We start from the raw sequence: 14,228 nt of genomic DNA on the forward strand, positions 1-14,228 counted from the left end.
GAAGAAACCTAAGCTGTCGTTTCTAAAAGTTTGGGGATGCGATGCTTATGTCAAGAAACTTCAATCTGAAAAGCTCGAACCCAAGTCAGAAAAATGCGTCTTCATAGGATACCCTAAGGAAACCATTGGGTATACCTTCTACCTCAGATCTGAACGCAAGATCTTCGTTGCCAAGAACGGATCCTTTCTGGAGAAAGAGTTTCTCTCGAAAGAAGTAAGTGGGAGGAAAGTAGAACTTGATGAAGTACTGCCTCTTGAACCGGAAAGTAGCGCAGCTCAAGAAAATGTTTTTGTGGTGCCTGCATCGACAAGAGAAGAAGTTAATGATGATGATCAAGGTACTTCGGATCAATTTGCTACTGAACTTCGTAGGTCCACAAGGGCACGTTCTGCACCAGAGTTGTACGGCAACCATGTACTGGAAATCATGTTGTTAGACAACGGTGAACCTTCAAACTATGAAGAAGCGATGGCGGGCCCAGATTCCAACAAATGGCTTAAAGCCATGAAATCCGAGATAGGATCCATGTATGAAAACAAAGTATGGACTTTGACAGACTTGTCCGATGATTGGCGAGCCATAGAAAATAAATGGATCTTTAAGAAGAAGACTAACGCGGATGGTAATGTGACCATCTATAAAGCTCGGCTTATCTCTAAGGGTTATCGACAAGTTCAAGGGGTTGACTATGATGAGACCTTCTCATCCATAGCGAAGCTGAAGTCAGTCTGAATCATGTTAGCAATTGCCGCATTATATGATTATGAAATATGGCAAATGGACGTCAAAAGGGCATTCCTTAACGGCTTCCTTAAGGAAGAATTATATATGATGCAGTCGGAAGGTTTTGTCGATCCTAAGAATGCTAAAAAGGTATGCAAGCTCCGGTGCTCCATCTATGGGCTGGTGCAAGCATCTCGGAGTTGGAACATTCGCTTTGATGAAATGATCAAAGCGTTTGGATTTATGCATACTTATGGAGAAGCCTGCGTTTACAAGAAAGTGAGTGGGAGCTCTATAGCATTTCTCATATTATATGTGGATGACATACTATTGATAGGAAATGATATAGAACTTTTGGAAAGCATAAAGGCCTACTTGAATAAGTGTTTTTCAATGAAGGACCTTGGAGAAGTTGCTTACATATTAGGCATCAAGATCTATAGAGATAGATCGAGACGCTTCATAGGTCTTTCACAAAGCACATACCTTGATAAGATATTGAAGATCAATATGGATCAGTCCAAGAAGGGGTTCTTGCCTGTTTTGAAAGGTGTGAAATTGAGCACGGCTCAAAGCCCAACCACAGCAGAGGATAGAGAAAAGATGAGTGTCATCCCCTATGCCTCAGCCATAGGGTCTATTATGTATGTCATGCTGTGTACCAGACTTGATGTAAACCTTGCCGTAAGTTTGGTAGGAAGGTACCAAAGTAATCCCAGCATGGAACACTGGACAGCGGTCAAGAATATCCTATGTACCTGAAAAGGACTAAGGATATGTTTCTCGTTTATGGAGGTGACGAAGAGCTTGTCGTAAAGGGTTACGTTGATGCTAGCTTCGACACAGATCTGGATGACTCCAAGTCACAAACCGGATACGTGTATATTTTGAATGGTGGGGCGGTCAGCTGGTGCAGTTGCAAGCAAAGCGTCGTGGCGGGATCTACATGTGAAGCGGAGTACATGGCCGCCTCAGAGGCAGCACATGAAGCAATATGGATGAAGGAGTTCATTACCGACCTAGGAGTTATTCCCAATGTGTCGGGTCTGATGACTCTCTTCTCTGACAACACTGGTGCTATTGCCCTTGCCAAGGAGCCCAGGTTTCACAAGAAGACCAGGCATATCAAGTGTCACTTCAACTCCATTTGTGAAAATGTTCAAGATGGAGACATAGATATTTGTAAAGTGCATACGGATCTGAATGTCGCAGATCCATTGACTAAACCTCTTCCACGAGCAAAACATGATCAACACCAGAACTCTATGGGTGTTTAATTCATCACAATGTAACTAGATTATTGACTCTAGTGCAAATGGGAGACTGTTGGAAATATGCCCTAGAGGCAATAATAAAATGGTTATTATTATATTTCCTTGTTCATGAGAATTGTCTATTGTTCATGCTATAATTGTATTGACCGGAAACCGTAATACATGTGTGAATACATAGACCACAACATGTCCCTAGTGAGCCTCTAGTTGACTAGCTCGTTGATCAATAAATGGTCATGGTTTCCTAACTATGGACATTGGATGTCATTGATAATGGGATCACATCATTAGGAGAATGATGTGATGGACAAGACCCAATCCTAAGCATAGCACAAGATTGTGTAGTTTGTTTGCTAAAAGCTTTTCTAATGTTAAGTATCGTTTCCTTAGACCATGAGATTGTGAAACTCCCGGATACCATAGGAATGATTTGGGTGTACCAAACGTCACAATGTAACTGGGTGGCTATAAAGGTACACTACAGGTATCTCCGAAAGTGTCTGTTGGGTTGGCACGAATCGAGACTAGGATTTGTCACTCCGCATGACGGAGAGGTATCTCTAGGCCCACTCGGTAATGCATCATCATAATGACCTCAATGTGACTAAGAAGTTAGTCACGGGATCATGCATTACGGAACGAGTAAAGTGACTTGCCGGTAACAATATTGAACGAGGTATTGGGATACCAACAATGAATCTCGGGCAAGTAACATACCGATTGACAAAGGGAATTGTATACGGGATTGATTGAATCCCCGACATCATGGTTCATTCGATGAGATCATCATGGAACGTGTGGGAGCCAACATGGGTATCCAGATCCCTCTGTTGGTTATTGGCCGGAGAGCTATCTCGGTCATGTCTGCATGATTCCCGAACCCGTAGAGTCTACACACTTAAGGTTCGATGACGCTAGAGTTGTTATGGAAATTAGTATATGGTTACCAAATGTTGTTCGGAGTCCCGTATGAGATCCCAGACGTCACGAGGAGTTCCAGAATGGTCCAAAGGTAAAGATTTATATATGGGAAGTCCAGTTTTAGTCACCGGAATAATTTTGGGGGTTACCGGTATTGTACCGGGACCGTCGAAAGGTGTCTGGGGGGTCCCCCGGGTGGGTCCACCTGTTGGGGAACGTAGTAATTTCAAAAAAATTCCTACGCACAAGCAAGATCATGGTGATGGTATAGCAACGAGAGGGGAGAGTGTTGTCCACGTACCCTCGTAGACCGTAAGCGGAAGCGTTATGACAACGCGGTTGATGTAGTCGTACGTCTTCACGATCCGACCGATCCAAGTACCGAACGTACGGCACCTCCGTGTTCAGCACACGTTCAGCTCGATGACATTCCCTGGGCTCCAATCCAGCAAAGCATCGGGGATGAGTTCCGTCAGCACGACGGCGTGGTGACGATGATGATGTTCTTCTGGCGCAGGGCTTCGTCTAAACTCCGCGACGATATGACCGAGGTGGAATATGGTGGAGGGGGGCACCGCACACGGCTAAGGAACGATCCGTAGATCAACTTGTGTGTTCTAGGGGTGCCCCCTTCCCCCGTATATAAACGGGGAGAGGAGGAGGGGGCCGGCCAAGGGGGGAGGCGCGCCCTAGGGGGGGCAATCCTACTCCAAGTAGGTTTGCCCCCCCCCCCTTTCCTATTAGGAGTAGGAGAGGGAAGGAAGAGAGGGGAGGGAAGAAGGAAAGGGGGGGCCGGGCCCCCTCCCAATTCGGATTGGGCTTGGGGGGGGGCCCCCTCCTTTGCCCCTTCTCCCTCCTTTCCACTAAGGCCCAATAAGGCCCATATACTTACCGGGGGGTTCCGGTAACCTCCCGGAGCTCCGGTATATTCCCAATCTCATCTGGAACCTTTCCGGTATCCAAATATATCCGTCCAATATATCAATCTTTATGTCTCGACCATTTTGGGACTACTCGTCGTGTCCGTGCTCACATCCGGGACTCCGAACAAACTTTGGTACATCAAAACTTATAAACTCATAATAAAGCTGTCATCGTAACATTAAGCGTGCGAACCCTACGGGTTCGAGAACTATGTAGACATGACCTAGAACTATTCTCGGTCAATAACCAATAGCGGAACCTGGATGTCCATAATGGTTCCTACATATTCTACGAAGATCTTTATCGATCAAACCGCATAACAACATACGTTGTTCCCTTTGTCATCGGTATGTTACTTGCCCGAGATTCGATCGTCGGTATCCAATACCTAGTTCAATCTCGTTACCGGCAAGTCTCTTTACTCATTCCGTAATACATCATTACATAACTAGCTCATTAGTTACAATGCTTGCAAGGCTTTAGTGATGTGTATTACCAAGAGGGCCCAAAGATACCTCTCCGACAATCGGAGTGAAAAAACCTAATCTCGAATTATGCCAACTCAACATGTACCTTTGGAGACACCTGTAGAGCACCTTTATAATCACCCAGTTACGTTGTGACGTTTGGTAGCACACAAAGTGTTCCTCCGGTAAACGGGAGTTGCATAATCTCATAGTTACAGGAACATGTATAAGTTATGAAGAAAGCAATAGCAACATACTAAACGATCAAGTGCTAGGCTAACGGAATGGGTCATGTCAATCACATCATTCTCCTAATGATGTGATCCCGTTAATCAAATGACAACTCTTTTGTCTATGGTTAGGAAACATAACCATCTTTGATAAACGAGCTAGTCAAGTAGAGGCATACTAGTGACACTATGTTTGTCTATGTATTCACACATGTATTATGTTTCCGGTTAATACAATTCTAGCATGAATAATAAACATTTATCATGATATAAGGAAATAAATAATAACTTTATTATTGCCTCTAGGGCATATTTCCTTCAGTCTCCCACTTGCACTAGAGTCAATAATCTAGTTCACATCATCATGTGATTTAACACCAATATTCACATTTGTATGTGATTAATACCCATAGTTCACATCGTCATGTGATCAACACCCAAAGGGTTTACTAGAGTCAATAATCTAGTTCACATCGCTATGTGATTAACACCCAAAGAGTACTAAGGTATGATCATGTTTTGCTCATGAGAGAAGTTTAGTCAACGGGTCTGTCATATTACAGAGTCGTATGTATTTTGCAAATATTCTATGTCTACAATGCTTTGCACGGAGCTACTCTAGCTAATTGCTCCCACTTTCAATATGTATCCAGATTGAGACTTAGAGTCATCTGGATCGATGTAAAAGCTTGCATCGATGTAACTCTTTATGACGAACTCTTTTATCACCTCCATAATCGAGAAACATATCCTTATTCTACTAAGGATAATTTTGACCAATGTCCAGTGATCTACTCCTAGATCACTATTGTACTCCCTTGCCAAACCAGGGCAGAGTATACAATAGGTCTGGTCCATAGCATGGCATACTTTTATAGAACCTATGACTGATGCATAGGGAATAACTTTCATTCTCTTTCTATTTTCTGCCATGGTCGGGTCTTGAGTCTTACTCAATTTCACACCTTTGCAACACAGGCAAGAACTCTTTCTTTGACTGTTCCATTTTGAACTATTTCAAAATCTTGACAAGGTATGTACTTATTGAAAAACTTATCAAGCGTCTTGATCTATCTCAATAGATCTTGATGCTCAATACGTAAGTAGCTTTACTGAGGTCTTTCTTTCAAAGAACTCCTTTCAAATACTCCTTTATGCTTTCCAGAAAAATTCTACATCATTTCTGATCAACAATATGTTACTCACATATATTTATCAGAAAGGCGGTAGTGCTCCCAATGACTTTATTGTAAATACAGGCTTCACCGTAAGTCTGTATAGAACTATATGCTTTGATCAACTTATCAAAGCGTATATTCCAACTCTGAGATGCTTGCACCAGTCCATAGATGAATCGCTGGAGCTTGCACATTTTGTTAGCACCGCTAGGATTGACAAAACCTTTTGGTTGCATCATATACAACTCTTCTTTAAGAAAACCATTAAGAAATGCAGTTTTGACATCCATTTGCCAGATTTCATAAAATGTGGCAATTGCTAACATGATTCGGACAGACTTAAGCATCGCTACAGTTGAGAAAATCTCATTGTAGTCAACACCTTGAACTTATCGAAAAACCTTTCACAACAAGTCGACCTTTGTAGATAGTAACACTACTATCAGTGTCCGTCTTCCTCTTGAAGATCCATTTATTTTCTATGGCTTGCCGATCATCGGGAAACTCCACCAAAGTCCACACTTTGTTCTCATACATGGATCCCATCTCAGATTTCATGGCCTCAAGCCATTTCGCGGAATCTGGGCTCATCATCGCTTCCTCATAGTTCGTAGGTTCATCATGGTCTAGTAACATGACTTCCAGAACATGATTACCGTACCACTCGGGTGCGGATCTTTACTCTAGAAGACCTACGAGGTTTGGTAGCAACTTGATTTGAAGTTTCATGATCATCATCATTAACTTCCTCACTAATTGGTGTAGGAATCACTGGAACTGATTTCTGTGATGAACTACTTTCCAATAAGGGAGAAGGTACAATTACCTCATCAAGTTCTACTTTCCTCCCACTCACTTCTTTCGAGAGAAACTTCTTCTCTAGAAAGGATCCATCTTAGCAACGAATAACTTGCCTTCGGATCTGTGATAGAAGGTGTACCCAATAGTTACCGTTGGGTATTCTATGAAGATGCACTTCTCCGATTTGGGTTCGAGCTTATCAGGTTGAAACTTTTCCACATAAGCATCGCAGCCCCAAACTTTTAAGAAATGACAACTTTGGTTTCTTGCCAAACCACAGTTCATAAGGCGTCGTCTCAACGGATTTTGATGGTGCCCTATTTAAAGTGAATGCAGCTGTCTTTAATGCATAACCCCAAAATGATAGTGGTAAATCGGTAAAAGACATCATAGATTGCACTATATCCAATAAAGTACTATTATGACGTTCGGGCACGCCATTAAGCTGTGGTGTTCCAGGTGGCATGAGTTTGTGAAACTATTCCACATTGTTTTAATTGAAGACCAAACTCGTAACTCAAATATTTGTCTCCGCGATCAAATTGCAGAAACTTTATTTTCTTGTTACGATCATTCTCCACTTCACTCTGAAATTCTTTGAACTTTTCAAATGTTTCAGACTTGTGCTTCATTAAGTAGATATACTCATATCTGCTCAGTTCATCTTGTGAAGGTCAGAAAATAACGATACCCGCCACGAGCATCAACACTCATTGGACCGTATACATCGGTATGTATTATTTCCATCAAGTCAGTAGCTCGTTCCATTGTTCCGGAGAATGGAGTTTTAGTCATCTTGCCCAAAAGGCACGGTTCGCAAGCATCAAATGATTCATAACCAAGAGATTCCAAAAATCCATCTTTATGGAGTTTCTTCATGCGCTTTACACCGATATGACCCAAACGGCAGTGCCACAAATAAGTTGCACTATCATTATCACCTTTGCATCTTTTGGCATCAATATTATGAAATTGTGTATTACTATGATCGAGATCCAACAAACTATTTTCATTGGGTGTATGACCATCGAAGGTTTTATTCATGTAAATAGAACAACAATTATTCTTTGACTTTAAATGAATAACTGTATCGCAATAAACATGATCAAATCATATTCATGCTTAACGCAAATGCCAAATAACATTTATTTAGGTTTAACACTAATCCCGAAAGTATAGGGAGTGTGCGATGATGATCATATCAATCTTGGAACCACTTCCAACACTCATCGTCACTTCCCCTTCAACTAGTCTCTGTTTATTCTGTAACTCCTGTTTTGAGTTACTAATATTTAGCAACCGAACAAGTATCAAATACTCAGGGGCTACTATAAACACTAGTAAAGTACACATCAATAACATGTATATCAAATATACCCTTGTTCACTTTGCCATCCTTCTTATCCACCAAATATTTAGGGTATTTCTGCTTCTACTGACCATTTCCTTTGCAGTATAATCACTCAGTTTTAGGCTTTGGTCCAGCTTTGGGCTTCTTCGCGGGACTGACAACTTGCTTGTCATTCTATTTGAAGTTCCCTTTCTTTCCCTTTGCCCTTTTCTTGAAACTAGTGATCTTGTCAACCATCAACACTTGATGCTCTTTCTTGATTTCTACCTTCGTCGATTTCAACATCACGAAGAGCTCGGGAATCGTTTTCGTCATCCCTTGAATACTGTAGTTCATCACGAAGTTCCACTAACTTGGTGATGGTGACTAGAGAACTCTATCAATCACTATCTTATCTGGAAGATTAACTCCCACTTGATTCAAGTGATTGTAGTACCCAGACAATCTGAGCACATGCTCACTAGTTAAGCGATTCTCCTCCATCTTTTAGCTATAGAACTTGTTGGAGACTTCATATCTCTCAACTCGGGTATTTGCTGGAAATATTAACTTCAATTCCTGGAACATCTCATATGGTCCATGACGTTCAAAACGTCTTTGAAATCCCGATTCTAAGCCGTTAAGCATGGTGCACTAAACTATCAAGTAGTCATCATATTGAGCTAGCCAAACGTTCATAACGTCTGCATCTGCTCCTGCAATAGGTCTGTCACCTAGTGGTGCATTAAGGACATAATTCTTCTGTGCAGCAATGAGGATAAACCTCAGATCACGGATCCAATCCGCATCATTGCTACCAACATCTTTCAACACAATTTTCTCTAGGAACATATCAAAATAAACATATGAAAGCAACAACGCAAGCTATTGATCTACAATATAATTTGCAAAATACTACCAGGACTAAGTTGATGATAAATTAAAGTTCAATTAATCATATTACTTAAGAACTCCCACTTAGATAGACATCCCTCTAATCCTCTAAGTGATCACGTGACCCAAATCAACTAAACCATGTCCGATCATCACGTGAGATGGAGTAGTTTCAATGGTGAACATCACTATGTTGATCATATCTACTATATGATTCACGCTCGACCTTTCGGTCTCCGTGGTTCCGAGGCCATATCTGTTATATGCTAGGCTCGTCAAGTTTAACCTGAGTATTCCGCGTGTGCAACTGTTTTGCACCCGTTGTATTTGAATGTAGAGCATATCACACCCGATCATCACGTGGTGTCTCAGCACGAAGAACTTTCGTAACGGTGCATACTCAGGGAGAACACTTCTTGATAATTTTAGTGAGAGATCATCTTAAAATGCTACCGTCAATCAAAGCAAGATAAGATGCATAAAGGATAAACATCACATGCAATCAATATAAGTGATATGATATGGCCATCATCATCTTGTGCTTGTGATCTCCATCTCTGAAGCACCGTCGTGATCACCATCGTCACAGGCGCGACACCTTGATCTCCATCGTAGCATCGTTGTCGTTATGCCATCTATTGCTTCTACGACTATCGCTACCGCTTAGTGATAAAGTAAAGCAATTACAGGGCGTTTGCATTTCATACAATAAAGCGACAACCATATGGCTCCTGCCAGTTGCCGATAACTTCAGTTACAAAACATGATCATCTCATACAATAAAATATAGCATCACGTCTTGACCATATCACATCACAACATGCCCTGCAAAAACAAGTTAGACGTCCTCTACTTTGTTGTTGCAAATTTTACGTGGCTGCTACGGGCTGAGCAAGAACCGTTCTTACCTACGCATCAAAACCACAACGATAGTTCGTCAAGTTAGTGCTGTTTTAACCTTCGCAAGGACCGGGCGTAGCCACACTCGATTCAACTAAAGTTGGAGAAACAGACACCCGCTAGTCACCTGTGTGCGAAGCACGGCGGTAAAACCAGTCTCGCGTAAGCGTACGCGTAATGCCGGTCCGGGCCGCTTCATCCAACAATACCGCTGAACCAAAGTATGACATGCTGGTAAGCAGTATGACTTGTATCGCCCACAACTCACTTGTGTTCTACTCGTGCAAATAACATCAACGCATAAAACCAAGGCTCAGATGCCACTGTTGGGGAACGTAGTAATTTCAAAAAAATTCCTACGCACACGCAAGATCATGGTGATGGTATAGCAACGAGAGGGGAGAGTGTTGTCCACATACCCTCGTAGACCGTAAGCGGAAGCGTTATGACAACACGGTTGATGTAGTCGTACGTCTTCACGATCCGACCGATCCAAGTACCGAACGTATGGCACCTCCGTGTTCAACACACGTTCAGCTCGATGACGTTCCCCGGGCTCCAATCCAGCAAAGCGTCGGGGATGAGTTCCGTCAGCACGACGGCGTGGTGACGATGATGATGTTCTTCCGGCGCAGGGCTTCGCCTAAACTCCGCGACGATATGACCGAGGTGGAATATGGTGGAGGGGGGCATCGCACACGGCTAAGGAACGATCCGTAGATCAACTTGTGTGTTCTAGGGGTGCCCCCTTCCCCCGTATATAAAGGAGGAGAGGAGGAGGGGGCCGGCCAAGGGGGGAGGCGCGCCCTAGGGGGGCAATCCTACTCCAAGTAGGTTTGCCCCCCCCCCCTTCCTATTAGGAGTAGGAGAGGGAAGGAAGAGAGGGGAGGGAAGAAGGAAAGGGGGGGCGGCCCCCCTCCCAATTCGGGTTGGGCTTGGGGGGGCGCCCCCTCCTTTGCCCCTTCTCCCTCCTTTCCACTAAGGCCCAATAAGGCCCATATACTTACCGGGGGGTTCCGGTAACCTCCCGGAGCTCCGGTATATTCCCAATCTCATCCGGTACCTTTCCGGTATCCAAATATATCCGTCCAATATATCAATCTTTATGTCTCGACCATTTCGAGACTCCTCGTCGTGTCCGTGATCACATCCGGGACTCCGAACAAACTTAGGTACATCAAAACTTATAAACTCATAATAAAACTGTCATCGTAACGTTAAGCGTGCGGACCCTACGGGTTCGAGAACTATGTAGACATGACCTAGAACTATTCTCGGTCAATAACCAATAGAGGAACCTGAATGTCCATAATGGTTCCTACATATTCTATGAAGATCTTTATTAGTCAAACCGCATAACAACATACGTTGTTCCCTTTGTCATCGGTATGTTACTTGCCCGAGATTCGATCGTCGGTATCCAATACCTAGTTCAATCTCGTTACCGGCAAGTCTCTTTACTCGTTCCGTAATACATCATTTCATAACTAGCTCATTAGTTACAATGCTTGCAAGGCTTAAGTGATGTGTATTACCGAGAGGGCCCAGAGATACCTCTCCGACAATCGGAGTGACAAAACCTAATCTCGAATTATGCCAACTCAACATGTACCTTAGGAGACACCTATAGAGCACCATTATAATCACCCAGTTACGTTGTGACGTTTGGTAGCACACAAAGTGTTCCTCCGGTAAACGGGAGTTGCATAATCTCATAGTTACAGGAACATGTATAAGTTATGAAGAAAGCAATAGCAACATACTAAACGATCAAGTGCTAGGCTAACAGAATGGGTCATGTCAATCACATCATTCTCCTAATGATGTGATCCCGTTAATCAAATGACAACTCTTTTGTCTATGGTTAGGAAACATAACCATCTTTGATAAATGAGCTAGTCAAGTAGAGGCATACTAGTGACACTATGTTTGTCTATGTATTCACACATGTATTATGTTTCCGGTTAATACAATTCTAGCATGAATAATAAACATTTATCATGATATAAGGAAATAAATAATAACTTTATTATTGCCTCTAGGGCATATTTCCTTCACCACCTACCACGGGGGACTCAATGGGCTGAACAAGGGTGGGAACCAACCCCTAGTGGGCTGGTGCGCCCCCCCCCCCAAGGGCCCAAGGCGGCTAGGGTTGAAAACCCTAGGGGGTGGGGGCACCTCCCACCAACTTGGGGGGCAAGCTCCTCCCCCTTGGCCGCCCCTTCCCCCTTAGATGAGATCTAAGGGGGCCTCCCCCTCTCCCCTTCCTCCTATAAATAGTGGGGGGGGCTGCCATACCCTTCCCCTAGCGCAACCCTTCCCCTCTCCAACTCCACCTCCTCCTCCGTAGTGCTTGGCGAAGCCCTGCCGGAGAACTGCAAGCTCCTCCACCACGCCATCGTAGTGCTGGAGCTCTCCCTCAACTTCTCCTCTCCCCTTGCTGGATCAAGAAGGAGGAGACGTCCCTGGGTTGTACATGTGTTAAACGCGGAGGCGTCGTCCGTTCGTCGTTAGATCGGATCTTGCGCGATTTGAATCGCCGCGAGTACGACTCCCTCATCCGCGTTCTAGTGACGCTTCCGCTTAGCGATCTTCAAAGGTATGAAGATGTTCATCCTCTCCCTATCTTGTTGCTAGAATCTCCATAGATTGATCTTGGTGTTGCATAGAAAATTTTGAATTATTGCTATGTTCCCCAACAGTCCGGACCTGGGCTCGGAGGAGGATGCGGAAGCAGCTACTGTGACCTGATCTTCTACTATTTGGTGATGCTGAGATGTAGCTTCTTTGTTATGTTAGACATCCTGATTGTATTTAGAGAAGGGACGCCTGTTTGTACCTGCAGCCTGTTGTAGCTACATGTTGTCTTGGCAAGGCTGGTTTTTAGTAGTTCTTGTACGCCTGTTTGCTGCTGCTGTTGTATGTGGCTACAGCTTCTAGGGGCCCTGGCGAGGCATACTAAGATGTTATTGTTGCTCCTGATCCTTGTCGCCGTTCCTCCCAGTTGTTGTTGCTCTGCCGCGAACATTGTTGTATACCTGGTTTCCAAATGACAGACTGCAACCACAACCTAACGATCCTGAACTGGAATGTTCGAGGCCTGAATTGTCCTGACCGCCGCAGTGCCATTCATGAGACCATAAACTCTACTCCTTGTCACATCGTTTGCCTTCAGGAGTCCAAGATGGATTCGGTTGATGCTTTCACTGCAGCACATATTGGCAGCCACGGGCTTAAGAGCTTCGCCCAACGTCTGGCTGACGGTACGCGTGGCGGCATCCTCCTGCTTTGGGACGATGATATGGTGCAGTTGTCCAACATCCAATTCCGGTCGTTCACCCTTTGAGAAACGGTTACTCTGTACCCACAAAGTCCAACTCCCACCTCCTTCAAGCTGACCACTGTCTACGGGCCGACCCGAAGTAACCTCAAGGACGCCTTCTTTGCTGAGCTTATTGCCGAAAAACCACCACTGGGCACCATGTGGCTGGTCATGGGGGACTTCAATCAAATTTACCGGGCGAGAGCTAAGAACCATATAAATGTTGACCGATGCCGCATTGTCAGGTTTCGAAACGCTCTCAACTCCTGTGAGCTCAAAGAGATTCATCTCCGGAATAGGAGATTCACTTGGAGTAATGGGCAGAGTGAGCCCACATTGAGCAAGCTTGATAGCTTTTTTTGTAATGAAGATTGGGACTTGGAGTTCGGCTCCCATATTTTGCATGCCTTATCATCCTCCCTCTCTAATCACTGCCCTCTTCTGCTTGCAAATGCGAACAGGCCAAAGCACTCTAAATGCTTCCGCTTTGAAAATTTCTGGATCAAGATGCCAGGCTTCTTGACAACTGTCCAAGATGCGTGGAATGAAGGACACAACCATGTTGAGCCGTACCATATCCTACATCACAAACTCAAGAAAACTAGTGTCAGACTGAACACTAAAGGCATGGAGCAAGTCACTCTTCTCCAACATGAAGGTTCAAGTGCATATGGCCTTGGAGGTCATCCTTCGCCTCGACATCGCACAAGAGTCAAGGTCTCTGAGCCCATAGGAGATTGATCTTAGGAAGAGGCTCAAGAGGAGGGTGATTGGCTTGGCGGTGCTTGAAAAAGCTCAGAAGCGACAGATCTCTAAAATAACAAACATTAAAGAGGGGGCGCAAACACTAAGTATTTTCACCTCCGAATCAACCGTCGACGAAGGGAAATTTTTATTCACCGCCTCAAACACAATGCGGGGTGGGTAACCGACCACAACCACAAGAAGGATATTACCACAGTCACTTCTCCTCCGTCATCAAGAAGGGACCCAGAAGGCATAAGGACTTTAATTGGGAGTGTATCCCCACTCCAGATTGTGATCTTAGTGACCTTGGGGCTCCGTTCACCATGGATGAGGCTAGAAAGGTCGTCTTTGATTCGCCATGCGATCAGGCGCTAGGGCCGGATGGGTTCACGTGTGCGTTCTTCAAGGCATGTTGGGATGTTATCAAGGTCGATGTCATGGCTGCTGTCAACCACTTCTCCAATCTGCATGCCACCAATTTACATTGGCTAAATTCAGCCAACATCGCATTAA

Source organism: Triticum dicoccoides, chromosome 7B (genome assembly GCF_002162155.2).
Source record: "Triticum dicoccoides isolate Atlit2015 ecotype Zavitan chromosome 7B, WEW_v2.0, whole genome shotgun sequence".
In the NCBI taxonomy this organism is placed as follows: domain Eukaryota; kingdom Viridiplantae; phylum Streptophyta; class Magnoliopsida; order Poales; family Poaceae; genus Triticum; species Triticum dicoccoides.